Below are 16,816 nucleotides of genomic sequence, written 5' to 3' on the forward strand. Positions count from 1 at the left end.
GTCACTCTCACAGTAAAGAAGTTCTTCCTGATGTTAACGTGGAACCTCCTATGCTCCAGTTTACACCCATTGCCCCTTGTCCTATCACTGGATATCACTGAAAAAAAGCCTAACTCCATCATCCTGACACCCACCCGTTACATATTTGTAAACACTGACGAGGTCACCCCTCCGTCTCCTCTCCTCCAAGCTGAAGAGACCCAGCTCCTTCAGCCTCTCCTCATAAGGGAGGTGTTCCACTCCCTTAATCATCTTTGTGGCTCTGCGCTGGACTCTTTCAAGCAGTTCCCTGTCCTTCTTGAACTGAGGGGCCCAGAACTGGATGCAATATTCCAGATGCGGCCTAACCAAGGCAGAATAGAGGAGGAGGAGAACCTCTCTTGACCTACTAACCACACCCTTTCTAATGCAGCCCAGGATGCCATTTGCCTTCTTGGCCACAAGGGCACATTGCTGGCTCATGGTCATCCTCCTATCCACCAGGACCCCCAGGTCCCTTTCCCCTTCACTACTTTCCAGCAGGTCAACCCCCAACCTGTACTGGTACATGGGGTTGTTCCTGCCCAGATGCAGGACTCTACACTTGCCCTTGTTGAATTTCATCAAGTTACTTCTCGCCCAACTCTCCAGCCTGTCCAGGTCTCACTGAATGGCAACACAGCCTTCTGGTGTGTCAGCCATTCCTCCCAGTTTAGTATCATCAGCGAACTTACTGAGAGTACACTTGGTTCCCTCGTCCAGGTCATTGATGAAAATATTAAACAGTGCTGGTCCCAGCACCGACCCCTGAGGTACTCCACTAGTCACAAACCTCCAGCTAGACTCTGCACCATTGACCACAACTCTTCCTTCCAACCAGTTCTTGATCCACCTCACTACCTGACCATCAAGCCCACACTTCCTTAGCTTATCTATGAGGATGCTGTGGGAGACAGTATCAAATGACTTACTGAAATCAAAGAAAACCACATCTATCGTTCTTCCATCATCCATCCACCTAGTTACTTCCTCATAGAAGGCTATAAGGTTGGTCAAACATGACCTCCCCTTGGTAAAACCATGTTGGCTGCTCTTAATGACCCCCTCATCCTTGATATGTCTAGAGATGGTGCCAAGAATAAGTTGTTTCATCACCTTTCCAGGGATGGAGGTAAGGCTGGTCTATAATTACCATGGTCCTCCTTCTTGCCCTTCTTATAGACTGGTGTGACACTTGCCATCCTCCAACCCTCAGGAACCTCTCCCATTTCCCACGACTTACCAAAGATCATGGAGAGTGGCCAAGCAATGACCTCTGCCAGCTCCCTCAGCACCCGTGGGTGTATTCTATCCGGAATGAAAAGATTTAATTTAAAGCAGGAGTGAATCTGTTCATGCAGGCTGCAGGAAAGGAGTATCATAAGGTGTTAACAGTTGTTTTTAGCTTGACTCAAGATCTATTCTGATATGGGCTGAGTGTCAAGTGCTCATTTCCAGACTCCTTCTTGCACAATATTGTATTATGTCATAAATATAATTCTTTGGCAAAAGGGAAGTTGGTTTGGATTTCACATGGAGTAGCTAGCACAACACCGTTGAACATCAGTACAAGTTACAGTATTAGTCTCGGGGTCTACTCCAGGAAATGGGAATAACAATATTTCCCAGTCCAAGTGAGAGCTAGAGCCATTCTGTGTAGCCACCTGATGCTAAATTATGTGCACTAATCACACAACTGCTTGAGAAGCAGACCTGGTAATGTTAAGTTGATAGTTGGACTTGATGATCTTAAGGGTCTTTTCCAACCTAAATGATTTTATGATTCTATGACGCACTCTCGTCTTTATGAAACCAAGATGTTTATATTAGCAAGAACCAGTCAGGTTCTTGCATAAACCCTAGCTGATGCACTGGACACCTGTGCAGACAGGGGAATCTCTTACCCTGTGTGCACTGTAGTCTAAAGATGCCATTAAATCTGATATGGTTTGACCTTCATTAGAGAGAAGATAAATGTGACAGTGTTTGCTTACACAAACATAACTGCACCCACTGTGGTGCTGATGCAGGGTCCCTCGGGGCTGCAGGCACATAAGCCAGTGGCATCTAGCAGTTTTATCATAAGCACCCATGGCTGGCACCTTTTGTTTCTGTTACCCTCAGCAAAGCCCTGGCACAGTCTATATGGGCAGCTGTACCCTGGCAGAGCACTGCCTGCTGAAGTCTGCAGAGGGGCTGGGGAGTAGGGCAGAGTTACTGTCCATCAGTGGAGGGTGGCAGAAACCCTTGCCCTGGGCCCTGTCTGGCTTACAGAATTTATCCCAAAAACAGCATGAATTAAAAGATAATTTAAGGCAAATATAACTTTCACAATGTTATTAGATATCCAGGTAAAGGCTCATACTATTTTCAATACAGACTATCTCCTGCTTTGCAAAATTCAAAGCCTATGAAATGGTTTCACACAGAGAGCTCTGATTACTACAGTAATAATTTCTTCTAACAGCCTTTCAAACACTTATTAATAGAAAAAATAGTTCAAACTGTCTTCCCATCACACAGAAAATATCAATGTTCACAGTGTGAACTTTAAAATCCCATCTGATTAGTTAATGCCAACAATTATTAGTGTACTGTCAATTTAGATTTCTATTGTCCTCCATTGATCTCACTCTCCATATACTGTGCAGTGCACATCACTCAAAAAGTAACTGTGCTATGCTGACTGGCTAGGGATAATTTTCTGTCGTGCTGTCAACTGGCAGTAAGTAAAATAGGACTTGGGCACATTTTCCTGTGACAGGCTCCCACCATGCTGCTTACCACCAGTAGGATGGCATCTTTAAGGATACAGAAAGTGGCTTAAAGGAGGGACCAGGGGAGTAATAGCAAGCAGAGTGCCTCTTGGTTTTGTTTATTATTCTCCTCTCCTATTTTATAAACCTTTGGGCACACACATATGGCAACTTTTCTGTTTTCAGCATGGCAGAAATGATTGCTACCTCCCATGAGAAAAGACACAAAAAGGAGTTAAAAGGTCAATCACAGTCTATTTAAGATATCAATAGTGCTGCACCTGGTGTTTGGAAGGCACAAGGCTTCTAAACTATATTTTTCTTCTAGTCTGTTAGTGTCAGGAATCATATTCCTCTAAGTGGTAAGGTAAGGCAGCCTCTGGCATTTTGGTTTTCCTGCTCCCAGCCCTAATTAAGCTTGAGTACTACTAGCAATACTCTTTATATTCTGATTGACTGTATTGCAGCCAACAGAAGCTTGTCCCTTTTTGCATTTAGGTTCCAGAATGGGTTGAATTGCTCTATGGGCACTGATTCCTGAAGCAGGGTTAATACAGACTGCAGTTGCTAAAGCTGTGAATGAGGGGATCCCACCAGCCCGTGCTTCCCTTACAGGTCTGCCACCCTGTACTCTGGGATCTTTAAAGGACACAAGACTTTTAGACAGCTGCATCCCAGCGGAAGGGAGGGACTGACCTTTAGCTCTGCAAAATCTGCATCTCAGGTTCACAGGTGTGGAGAAGACTGAGGAAACTCAGTCCAGCTGATCAGCTTTGTTTAAGGTCATATAACAAAATCTCAGTCCTGAGTAAGTGTGGACTCCTTGCATAGATGTCTGACTTCACTGCATAAAACAGTAGGGGTTTTTCTATTTTATTTCCAAAGCCCTTCGAAACCGCATATAGAGAGTAGACATCTGGACTCCTAATTTCTATCTCCCTGTTCCTGCCTATCCTCCCCCCCCAGTAGTAATCCCTTTCTGTGTTGCCTGCAGGAGAAAATGAGTCCACTTGTTCCTCCTGGGCACTGCTGCCAGCCCATCTTACGTAAGCATCCTTTTCTGTTCTCCGTTGCAGGACAGCACGTCCTGCTGGAGCCACTTGTTGTCTTTAATCTCTGAATGTAAACACACAGATTACATTCCATTCTGTCACCAGTATTCAGTGGATAACAGATGTGCTGTCATATCTGTGCTGCTTTCCCTGGGCTGTGTTGATCACTCCCCTACTGGGCATGTGGCACCGGAATCACTTGCCATCAGTGATAATACAGGCTAGGATAAGCCTTCCTTGCCCCCCTCTCCCCAAGGCTTTGATACATCAGGCTGCTCCATTCAACCCTCTATGGAAAGCTTTAGCATCATCTTCCTCATTCAGAGGTAGGAGGACATCAAAGTGGGCAGGCTGGGCTGACTGTGTCTGTGGTCACATATGAGACTCTCCCCTCTGTCCTAATTGGTTTACCAGTGTTTAACCTTCCTGGAAGCTCCTGCAGATTTATCAGAGGTCAGAGAAGAGGTCTGAATTGACATCCAGCTCTACAGTACTGTGTGGCCTGATGGCTCCAAACAGCTTTATGACAATGCAACAAAAATGCCAGAAACATTTATCTTGGACAACTCCTGACCCCAAGAGTTGTCTCCTTCCACTGGTGGAGCTGCTTTTAGGACAGGTGATGGAGAGCTTGAGATTAGACAACAGATGGACTCTAAGCAATGTCTTCACTGCCAGAGGTAGGGGTGGGAGGGGTAGGTGTATATGCACATGGATATAGGTGGGGAAATATGTCACAACCTGCTATGTTGCTGCAGGCTCCACTTTTGTGTAGATATGGAGCTTGGCTTCAAATTCAGAAAGATGGGGTTACAGGCAACATCTCAATATAGGATAAGTCAAGGGAGTGTGTTAAGAGCAGAGGGACTGAGCTGTATGTACTCTTCACTGACAGAGAGCTGAAGGCAACATGATTTTTCTAGAGTGCAGGAGACTCCCTTCCATCCAAAGCCTGACGCTTCCAGCCCTCATCATGTTTGGCTACAGCATGGCTGAAAAAGACTCGCACCTTGCACGGTCATTGAAACCCCTGCTGCAGGTTTCTGTACAGGAGGATTGGCAGCTGCCTACACGTAAGAGCACATCTTGCCTGATTTTCATTGTGTTATGCAGTAAGGACTTGAAAGCACTACCAGGGAAGATCAAGCATCCTTATATTGAAGAGGGAATGGGAGTTTACTGAGAGGCTGCAAAGCTTTCTGAGTGCCTGATCACTTACTTTGTATTCATGTGCCACTTTCAAGAAGAGGGTGGCAAGATGGGGGAGAAACACCATGGTTCATTCAGTCATTCAATTAATAAACATAGGGAAAGGGTAGACAAAACTGGTTCTTGCTTAGTGTTTTATCATTTGAACTTTATCTATGTCAGGAGATGAAGGATGGCAATACTGTACATCAGCTGTGCTGGCTGCTCTGAACAGACTGAACTTAGGAGCTCAAATTTGGGAATTTGAGCCTCTTCTCAAGCTCCAGCTCAGGCATGGGCAACAAAACACTGCTGAGGAACAAGATCACAAACAAGCTTGGTGCCCAGCTCTCCCCCACATCAGAATTGCATAAGCCTGGAAAATTTGTTGGCTTTCTACACTAATGGGATCCAAGAGACTGTTTTACTTTAACACAAATCTCTAACACAAACGTATTTGCACTGCTTTGAACAAGCTTACAAAAGCTGAAATAAAGAATGGCTTACACCAGTTAACTGCATTTATTACTCAGGTTTCTACTGGCTCATCAATCTGTGCTGGTCACACCAGAGAAAATTTCCCAATATAACCAAATCCCAAGCAGCAGAGCAGGCTGCATCCCAGGCTGTGTACTAAATTGCTGTTCACTTTCTTCCCAAGTCTTTGTCTTTCTCTCATTTTCCCTCTCTCTCATCTCTTTTTTCCTTTCTTCGTGCAGAGAAGAGAAATGATTGCTAATGAATTGCAAGCATGGGGTATGAAAAGATCAGTTAATATGGCCCAAGTATTCAGTAATACAAATACATTAAAGTGATCAAGCAATGAATAAAATAGACCCAAAGAGCAGGTTCCACTGAGAAAACATGTGAGAATGTAAATTAATGTGACTTGATGAAACTTGAAATGTCATAACACAGCAGGGCATACAACACATCAGAGGAAATGTGAAAATTATACTTTTTCCTGAAATCATAGTTTTCAAAAATAAGTGGCTTTTAAATTCTTCTAAAAATATAATAAAGGAATTAGTGTCAAGAAAAAGGTTATTGTTGTTTATCAGACTGCAGGCTCAGTCCATGGTGGCTTTTCACAGATATCTGCTTTTATTCCTCTAACTATGCAGTGGGAAAAGGAAAAGAAAAATCCTGAAGTCTTTCTGCTTGTCTGGTTCCCTCTTCTTAACTTTGCATAAGGGAAATTTTTAGTTGGTTGGAGGGTAAATGGCATGACTAGCCCTTTTGTTGGGAAAAAGCTTTCCTTTCTTTCTGCCATGAGGGATGTCAGATTTTTCTGCTGGCCTCTATGCTAGAATATGGTCCTCACAGGGGTCTAAGACATGAATAGGAGGGAAGGATCCCTCCCCTATATAGCACAGCCAGCAAGGAGTATGAGAATAGTTTCCCTTTCATCTGGCACAGTGAATTTCTGTGAGAACACTGACAGTGCAGATCCATAGAGTGAAAGGAGGAATTCCCACACACCACAAAACTGTTAGTTTGCTCTTCTGACTGCAGTGACCACGCATGGAAAATTCTCAGCCTTTTCCTCTAGCACTGAGTGCTCCATAGGAAGAGTGGATTCTGGATGAAGATGGGTATCCGCTATGGAGTGTGTCCTAACTGTCCCTGTGCCAGCCACCACCTCTCTTCACTGTTTCAGCTCAAGTGCTTTCCTTAGACTATTTCTCAAGTCTTTATTTCACCAGCCTCCCTAGCCTTCTTTCTCTCAACTGAGTTAACACACATACAGGATGAGTTAACAAAAGCCTGTATCCAGCTAGGGACATGAAAAGACTTTCCATACAAGAGAGTGTCTAGTAAGCAGGACAGTCTGAGTCACTAGGCGATACCTGAGTAAAGGTAGCCTTGATGCAACCCAGTCCCATCTGCAGATGGTGGGATGGTACAGTCCAAAGAGAAAGCTGACAGGTTCCTGTGTAACAAAGCCTGTTCATAAATGAAAGAAATAGAAAACAAAATTAGGGAAAAATGCATGCAAGCACAAAACATAAAAAGCAGGCTGGAAAGAAGAAATACAAGAGGTCAGTAAAGCTATTAGATGGCTAATTAAATAGCACAGTATGTAATGTCATCCTTGTATAATAGATAATATTAATTTCATGAAATGTCATGATTACAACCAGGACTGTAATGCTTATTTTGTCTCTTTTTAAATGAATGCAGGAAGCTGGCTGTAAAAGAGAATGATAAAAACAGGTTAAAGGATATTTTACCACTCACAGCGTGCTCAGAAAATTTGTGATGTGCATGCAGCTTGTGTATGTTTGCATTGATGCAAATAAGCAGAGTTGGAGGCTGGTTGGTCTGTTTTCATCAGCCAACAAGAGAAACAGAAATAGTGAGAAGGGGTTGCAAATCTCCTATGCCTTATCTCAGGTAATTGTTTGTTTTTTTCAGATCTGAATTTATATGCCGAAACATATGGCCACTGTAAAGCAAAATCCTAACAACGCAATCCTGAACAAAAATGCAGCCTTTCAGAAAAATTCAGCACTTCATCTAAAGGAGAAAAATAATACAGATTTCAAATGTTTTAATGTGACTGAGCAAATGATAAATGGGAAATGACTGAATAGCTATTTCTTCTGGACATTTTCTTTGCCTGGCTTATGAATATCTTCTCCAGTTGGGTTAAAGTGTAAATTAAAGTGGTTTTTTTTTTTTTTTTTTTTTTATTTTATAGTAAGTTTTGTTACATATTGGTAACAAATATACCCTCTATTAATTGCTGGCTAAAGCATAAAGAAGAGCCTTCTGCTCATATTAGAAACACATCTTGAGTATCATTGAAGACAGGATTGTTTAGTGTTGGCTGGTTAGGATCCAATTACAGATGGTGTATTTATTTTAAGTATATATAAGATGCACAGTAGAGATCTCCAGGAACAAAAATGAGCCAAAATTGGCTGAGCACTGAATGGAAAAAATAATGATCCTTGTTACATACCTTGTGTACTGGAGAGTACGGACGAGGGATTAAAAAATTAAGGCCGTGTCTATTTACATTGCACAGCAGAGATTGCTCTGAGTGTTATTTGAATGCTGGCACCCAGCAGATAGGCATCTTGCTTTTTCCATGATTTACGTACACCTGCTGCAACACAAAGGATGGCATGAAGTACGAGTGTAAGGTAGCAGCTGCTTTATCAAAACCAAGCCACAGAGGGGCTATAAAAGTTTTCTTCTGCCAACTCTAGTGATGGACACAGCTTTCCAGGGTTACTGGTGTCATGAAAAGCCTGGTAGTCATTTGTGCTTACACATTCAGGGTCATCTTTTTCCAGCCAGTACTCTGGTTAATGTGGAGAGATTTCATCCCTGGATATGCAGAAATTAAAGAGGGGAGGAAAAGAAACTTTTCCATAGGAGATGGCTGTTGAAGAAGAGTGCTTCTAATTCCATGACAATTGGTAACAGAACACAAAGCAAAACCATAGAAGTAGAACCCCATCCACTTACTTGGAAGTGATAAGCTAAAGAAGCCAATTGGCTTTTGCAGTTCTCAGCATGTGTGATCTCTCCAATACCCCTTCCACTTACTTACGTAATATCGTTGCTGGGGAAGATGAGTAAACTTCCCTGTTACAAGCCACTTTTGACTCAAAAAATCATTGTATTACTTTCTACATGCTTCATTACATGTTTTTAGACAGGACTTCTGAAATATCTTGTCCATGTTTCCCAAAGAAGAAGTTGGTGGCCTGTGGAAAACCTCTTCTGTCTTAGAAAGCCACAGAGCTGCACACAGTGTTTAGTCTTTCCTTGGTCTAAACAAACCTTACAAATGACCTTTCCCTGTTGGTAGACTTCTGCTACTGGAAGTTATTTCTAAAGCAGCTTTGTGCCTTGTCAGTCTGCCTGTATTTACTCCGCAGTTCCATCTGTCTGCTTGCCTTTGAGCCCTAAGAGTGCTTTGCTTCCAGCTTTAATTTTTTCCTGGTGGAATGAGTTGAGGCTGTGAGTGAAGGAGCTACTGTTATTAGGATACTTCCAGATAGAATTAATTCTGGATAGTTTCTCATAGCTCATACGCTTTCACTTCCCTGTTACTTTTACCCTGGGTTTGGGTTGCAGACTTTGTTTATTGCTTAGAAACAGCAATGCCAGAAGAGACATTAACATCCAGCAGTGCAAGCTGGTTTTTAAGAAATAAACTCACTTCATTAGTAGCAACTGTGAACCACAAGTGGAAACAGAGCATCTGGGTGAGCTACACCTAAGAAGAACTTAAGAGGATGAACCATTGTGGGAAATGTGATCCAGGAATACAAATGCTAGCTTGTATCACCCCAGACTGTAGAGTATCAGCAATGATGTCCATACTACTGGGATCACTGATAGAGACCAGCTCTTTGAAAGCCTCTCACCAGGTTAAATAAGATTCAGTCATTGCAACTATCTGTACATTGCCCGATTTCAGTTTCAAATGTTTTGGAAACCAAACAAATTGCAAAACAAAAACAAAAACCAGAAAGAGTAAAATATTTTACAGTTACTTAATAGAAAATGAGACATTATAATAGATTTTTTTGTTACAGCATCATGCATGTTCTTTGAAACATTTCCTCTTGACATACTTTTGTAACAGCTATTCATATAAACAAATACTTTTTGCCAAGAGACCAATACAGTTATATTATTTATGCAATCATATTAAAAAATCTTTATCCAGATGATATAAAACTTGGAGAGTGAAGAGTTGACCCCTTAAGTCCCTGAGAATATTGGTTTCACTAGGATCAGGATTTCACTCTCATTTCTTAGTCTCTGACATACTCTAGTAAAATTGTTAATTATTGTACCTGATCACCCTGTGCTAAACTGATTTGCAATTTTCTAGCTCATAGGCAGCTGTCACCACAGTACAAAGGATTCACTAATTTTAAGCAAGACAGAGTCAAAAGATTTTTATGGCATTTTGGATATTGCAGTAGCCTTTAAAGAGCTTAGTGATGATACAGTTGGAATTAAGGTACAAGTCTCAGGTAATATTTTATGGCTCTTGATGCTTGCTGTTATTAGCATGTTTGGTTGTCTTCCTTCTTAGTGAGTCCAAAAGCTATTTGTATGAATCACTGAGGTCCTCTAGTATGGTATTCGAACATCTCTGTATAAGTCAATATGTAAATGCCATTCCTTAAACCCAACAAAATTAAAGAAGGAAATCCAGTTTAAAAACTATCTAAAAGAGTGTCAGCCACCTTCATTTTACTGGCACCTGTCTGGAAAGTAACAAAGAGAACAGATACAAGTGACTAGGAATCACAGGGATAAACACAGGGCAAGGCCAGGCTGGTTTTTGCCTCAGGAACATGGGCTAGTGTCCATCAGGCAAGACTGGTGAGCACTGGCTCATATCATCAGAAAACACCATTCTCCCACTGCAATCTGTGTAAAATGGGATGGACTTGAACGTCTTTTTTCTCATTTTCCAGCTATATCTCATTCCCTTGACACTCTTTCATTTTCTGTGCTATGCCCCCTTACCACACTTTATTTGCTAGCCACTGCTGTCAGCAGCACCAGCAGCAGCAGCTCCCTGCCTGGCCAGGCCATGTCCCTCTCGGAAGCAGATTTTGTAGTGGTAGTATTATATATGCCACAAAAGGAACATCTATTCCATGCTATTCCTTCCTCCCCCAAGCCATCTCTCTTATTTCTTCCTCCTCCCAATTTTATTCTTTCAACTTAAATATTACCCCTACACATAACTTCCTCCACTCACATTTGCATGCTTTTGCTGAGCTGCTGCTGCTGCTGCTTAGCACTTAGGAGCATTTTTCTTTCTTCTGCATGGAGGGCAGCAGTGGGTTTTGGGATCCTACTAGCAGCTATTAAGTACTATTGTAGTCAGATGAGCTAACAGTTATCACGTGTCCCTTTGCATCCTTTCTATGGTCACCTTGAAGAGTCATCTTGGCAACCATCTTGAGAAATCCTAAGGAATTTTAAAGTGGCACTAGACACATATGTTTAAACACCTAGCTGGCTCCCCAGTGGTGGTCAACAACCTTTTTTCCCCAAAATTTCACATTAGTATTAGCTATCTCACAACTTGACTGTACCTCATACAGTTCAGAAACATGCAATGGACAGTGTCATAGCGGTAGAAATTCTCATTGCTCGCATGAACTCATGAAAGCTTCATGAAAGCTGCCAAAGCCAAAGATACTATGCCATTTATTATGCCAACTTGTGACATGACCTGCTGTTGTAATTTGTGCATCTTCTTATGCCTACAGATTTCTTCTGCATGTCTTAAGAGCAAAATCTTTGCAATAAGGATGTTTTACTCAGCACAGAGCTGTACTTCAAGGTATCGAACGTCCCCCCAAAGCACTGTCCAATTATACTAGTCAGTTTTCAACTCACCTATTTGTCATTTGCTTAACCATTCTGTAATATTCTGTTTGGAAGTCATATTGCCCATTTTGAGCTCAATGGCAGTGTTCACGTTGACCTGAATAGAAGGTGTCCTGGATTTCAACTGGATATATAAATCACATGTAACAGGAACCTTTTCACAGTCTTCCCAATTTTTCTACTCTTTCAGGACTAGGTTATGATGTATCTTGCCAAGAGGGAAGTACCAAATTGCATCAGATTTGAACAAACTTTTAAAATAAAATTTTGAAGTTGAGATCAAGTATTACACCCTTACATTACCTAGTCAGTGCAGATGTTATACAGATACATATTTTCATAACTCTCACATGAATTACCATATTTTAGTAACTATGTGCATTAAAAGAATGAGTTGTACTCAAACACCTATTCATAGGTTGTGTATTTGATCCTGTAACTCTCTACATATATCCTGTATTTATCAGCAGGAACTTGGGGACTAAACTATTGATAAGTGGCAAAGACAGGCAAGAGGCAAATAAGTTACCCTGAATGAGGGGCAGTGAAACCATACTGCTGTGCCACAGAAGTCTGTACTCCACCCATACCACAGGAAGATCGCTTTTAGCTATTTCCAGATTCTTCTAGTGCTATTCACTTCATCCTTCTGTGTCCTGTAAAGGCAGACTTCTTTCTTCAGCCTCTACCTAAAGCATCATAAAAAGTGTCCTCCTCTTGCCTCCCCAGAGTTTCTGTAGCTACAAGTGTCACAGAAACAAAATGTGTTGTTCATCCATTTGGAGAAAGGACACATCTTTGATTAGAAGGAGTCTCTTGTGTCTAGCTCATACGGTCTTTGAGGAATGGCCTGTCACTCATTATATGTGTACAGCATTCAGCATGGGGGACTGCCTCACTGGAGGCCTGGGCATAGTATTGCAATACAAATGTTAGCTGTGGGGGTTTGTAGTAAAATGATGAACTACACAGTCATGCAGCAGCATTCATCACACAGCCTTCATTTCAACAAATAAAGCACAGAATATAATAATTTATAAAGATGTATATTACTTTTTCTTCCTCCCTTTTTGTCTTCTTCAGGTGGGAAATTAATATAGTACCACGGTAAATTGTGACTAAGAGAATTGGTATCATTAGAAAACTGTGCTGCAGAAAAAGTGTTGTTTTAAACTACTAAAATCCTTAAGAAAACTTCAGTAGAGGAGGCCAAAAAAATCTTGATGATAATCTGCCCTGAGTCTAGGAAGAGTAAGATGATACTGACAAAGTAACATCCAAACCTTGACCATTTGTCTGCAGTGCCAGGGTTTTTAATTAATCAGCTTTCCAGGTGCACTTACAATTTGTATCTGCATTTGGCATTTAGTCATTGCAGATAGTAAACTGTATTTAGTAATCTTGCCTATTCCTCATGCATCTTCTTGACAGACAGACCGGAGCTGTATATCTTCCTGAAGTCAAAGAGGTCCTCTCACACATGACAAAACCTATCAGCAAAACCAGACCAACAAAAATGATCCCCAAAGTCAGTAGTCCTGCGACAGCAATGCACAGGAGAAAGGGGTGGGAAAGGGGAGGAAAAGGTGGGAAAGGAACAGTAGAGCTTGATGGGAAGAGTCTGCAAGGCAGACCTACAAAGGAATGGAAAGGCATGTCTGAGACTGCTGGGAAGGCGCAGGGATAAATGAGACCATTACCCACAGACCTGAATGTGCAAATGGCCTTTGTCTCTCACTACATCTGTCTCCCACAGGCAGAAGTCTGGCATCTTGTCTCCTGGGTCATTGGGAAGGAGGATTGCCAGTGTATGTGTGACTGGGAGCCCCCAGCTCCTCCTCACACCCACCACTTATTCTGCTGCTAAATGCAATACGCTTTGCAGTTATCTAGCTGTAATTTGTTAAATCGTTATAAAGAACTTTATCACTATAAAGAGAAGCTTCAGCTGCAGAGTTGAAAGGCTTGTTAAAAATGTGAATATTCCACATGAAAGAATTCATCTTGTTTCAAACCATTTGCATTTTCCTTACATGTTATTGATCTGATTGAACGATTTCCAGATCAAAGGAATGCTGGTAAATGAGCAGCCAAGGTGGCAATATGCGAAGTGGACAGCTGTTAAGAGAGCAACTTAAATAATTGCTCAAGAATTTATTGGATAACATGATTAATGATTATGGAAATATGATGACATGGAACCAAAGAGTCGTGTGCAGTGATTGATGGGGAAGTTGGATAAGGCCAAGCTTAGATGCCAGAGTATGGGAAACAGTAATATAGCTTGTAATCATGGTATATGCGGTGCTTAGTTGCTGAGGTGGAAATTTTGGTATTCATTTTTGCCCGCTGATAGGAACACAAAGTGCAAAGTATGTTGTGTGTAGTATTTCTCTTGTAATGAGGTAAGGACAAAGCCTCCTGCTAACAGTGCATTGTAATAGCAGGACTGATTCAAAGAGACACGCTCATTGAAAAAAAAAATAAAAAAATCATTTAAATCACCACAAAACTTCCTGGAAGCTCATGCTGCTGTTTTAATTAACACCTGAGAGAACTATACATAACACATTAAAGGAGGAAAAGATCTGTTGGCGGAATTGACAGTAGTTTGCATACAGACAGCTTTTTTTCTGTTCTGTTTTCTTTTAACCTCAATTCCAGCATCCAGCAGTAGCTTAACACAAGAGATGGGAAGCAGAGTACCAAATTGCAGGTGAGAGCTACTCCGTGGCAAAACTACTGCAAACACTTGGAGCTGATTTTCTCTTAAAAGTTGCGTGAGATTGCTGTTCACTGGTGAGTGATGCAAACCCTCCTCCTCCTTCAGAAATCCTTGTTTAAGAGCTCACAAAACATATTACATGAAAACTTAATAAAAAGCTATTATAAATGTGAAACATTAGCAGACAATTTTAGAGGTCAAAGTAGGCAGTGAAATCCTCACTGTGAAACCCCAGTCCAGGTAACTGGAGTGCAGAACTGTTACTGACTTCAGCGTGGGCAGGATTCCATGCTTGGGTTTTGTTTTGCTTTTCTAAAAAATTACATTTCCTATATTGAGTATACTTGAACATAAATAGGATCCTACACTGGATTTGAGACACACAGTCTTTGCATGCCACAGACTTGGCTGGTGTAAATGAGGGGACCTCATAAAAATTTTCAGTTGGGTTGCAGTAGATGACAGCTATTAGAGCCAGAACTCTGGATCCTGCCATTAGACAGTTGTGGTATGCAACAATTGTCATAGCTTTAAAAATAGAGTGATGTGGGCAGAGCTACTTAAATGAAAACAGCATTGCTCATGCTAGGCAAAGCAGACAGCTCTGGAAAGAAATATCTATATTTGAAACCTTGGAAATGTTGTTAATCTTTTCAGGGATGTGAGACAACAACAGAGATGGTGTAGGATTCGACAGAGATACTGGGAAGCCTCGTATTTTAAAGCCATAATCTAGTCTGCAAGCCTCAAGAGTGAGTATTAGTGAGATTACAAGGTCCTGTGAAGAGTTTTGACAACAGAGGGTAAGAGATGGAGTTGGAACATCTGTTGGCATTTAGGGACAGATTCATTTGTAGCCTTAGATGACTTCCTTGGTGCGCAGGGTTATGTGATGGGTCAAAACCCCAATGTTTAGTTACGATCATGCTCAAATATTCTGAAACATTGTCTATTTAATACATCACAAACACCATGTACCCCACCACGCTTCACAACTGGGAAGCCCACGCCTTGTTTTGTAGCAGGCATCCCCATGAGAGAAAACTGGGATCTCTCTGTAGCTATTTCACACCAGCCTGACGTGCCAACTCTGCTTGGCCCTTCTGAGGGCTGTTTTGAGGACATTGCAAATAAGGGTTTACTATAGGGTCCTCATACCATTTCAGTCATTTCGGTGTTTTCGAAGTGTAACCTGTAAGTACTACATGGCAAGGACTGTGTGTGCCCACATGTTTCTGCTGCAGTCATGTTAACAACAAGTGAACTATAAATAATAACCTTATGCACACCTGGAAAGAAAATCTGTTGCATTTTTTATCTTTTTCCAGACATTTATTATTATATAGTTTCTTATATTTGTATTATTTGCTCTTACATAGTTTCTCATGGTTGGCACTGGCTTTTTTCTAATTCCGTTTATAACCTGCATCAAATTTGGGCTAGCCCCTCCTGGCTTCTGTACAGATACACTAGAATTTCTGTTGCAACATTCTTTTAAAACAAAACCAAAGAAAACAAAACAAAAACAAAACACAAAGTTTGTTATTGACTTAAATATGATCAGGACAACCTCATTTATCTACTTTGCTGTGTCATTTATTTTGAAATACTTTTTTTGACTGCTCTCCTGATCACTTCCGTTCTCATAATTTTTCTAACTTCAGGCTGTGCAAACCTGCACTGTAGAAGTCTGGAAATCCTGCTAATATCACTGAAACTGTGTATGGGCCAGCTGAGATTTTGTGCATCAAGCTGGGGAGGAAATGCTTATGATGTTCTTGTTTTGAGAAGGTCTGACTGGCAAGCGCTCTGCCCTTTTAGGCACTCCACCAAGACCATAGCTCACTTACGGTCAGCCCAGCTTTCACATCCCCTAGGAAGCCCACTGATGTTCCAGGTTCCTGGGACCCCCCCCATGTGCCTCTAACAGTCAGTCTTGATTCCAGGTCCCCCTCAACATCCAGATGGCCCCGCTGTTGCCTGGTCCCTGGACTGCACCCTCTGTACCTGACCACTTGGTGACTGGACAGCCAAAGACCGTTTTCAGCCTGCCCATCTTCCAGGCTGTGGTTCTCCCATGTGAAGTCCTTTACAACTTTAATGGCAAATTTTGTAGTTCCACTCCATTTTATATTTCTTCTTGAGAATTTAATTTTTTCATTTAGTTTTCTGGAAGCAGATATTTAGCTGCAGGACAGGAATTCAGGTAAGAATGACTGATCAAACCTTTCACCTGTGACTTCAGCTTTAAGCTCATGTTCAACTATGCCTGGTTATTGCAATCAAATTACTAGTAAAATATTGACTTGGATGATTTGAATCAGTGTAAATGACTGATTAATACCGTAGGCATAATAAGAACCCAGTAGCTCAAGCAAAAATTGAATGATTTTTTTTTTTTTCCATGAAGTACACTGGAAAGTTACATGGATTATTAATGAACTAGGGAGCATTTGCCACCTTCTGGAAGGCAGTGAGGTTGGTAGGAAGCTCCTTTCATGGAACATGAGAGTGATGTGCATCACAGGAAACCCTAAATTGTTCTCAGATTGTGGGTGCTTGTTGGCGTAATGAATCTGATAGCTTCAAACCTGCTTCAGATGGAAAGATGTGCAAACCATAAACCAACGCTGCTACACTTTGTACACCGAGAATCAGCTATAAGGTTCAGCTATGTGGGTCCAACAGCAGCT

At 41.5% G+C, this 16,816-nt stretch overlaps 1 long non-coding RNA gene across 1 annotated transcript; it reads right to left on the bottom strand.

The window, feature by feature from the left end:
• Positions 1-5,453: 5,453 nt before the first annotated feature.
• LOC133215745 (uncharacterized) lies at positions 5,454-8,109 on the bottom strand. Its single transcript, XR_009726478.1, has 2 exons — positions 7,983-8,109; positions 5,454-6,961 (listed from the first exon to the last, which is right to left on the bottom strand). It is a non-coding gene; the product is annotated as an uncharacterized LOC133215745 (long non-coding RNA).
• Between the last annotated feature and the right edge of the window lie 8,707 nt (positions 8,110-16,816).

This window comes from Neopsephotus bourkii, unplaced genomic scaffold, assembly GCF_033783945.1.
Source record: "Neopsephotus bourkii isolate Nb327-2 ecotype Australia unplaced genomic scaffold, CSIRO-AGI_Nbou_v1 NB_998, whole genome shotgun sequence".
Lineage (NCBI taxonomy): Eukaryota > Metazoa > Chordata > Aves > Psittaciformes > Psittacidae > Neopsephotus > Neopsephotus bourkii.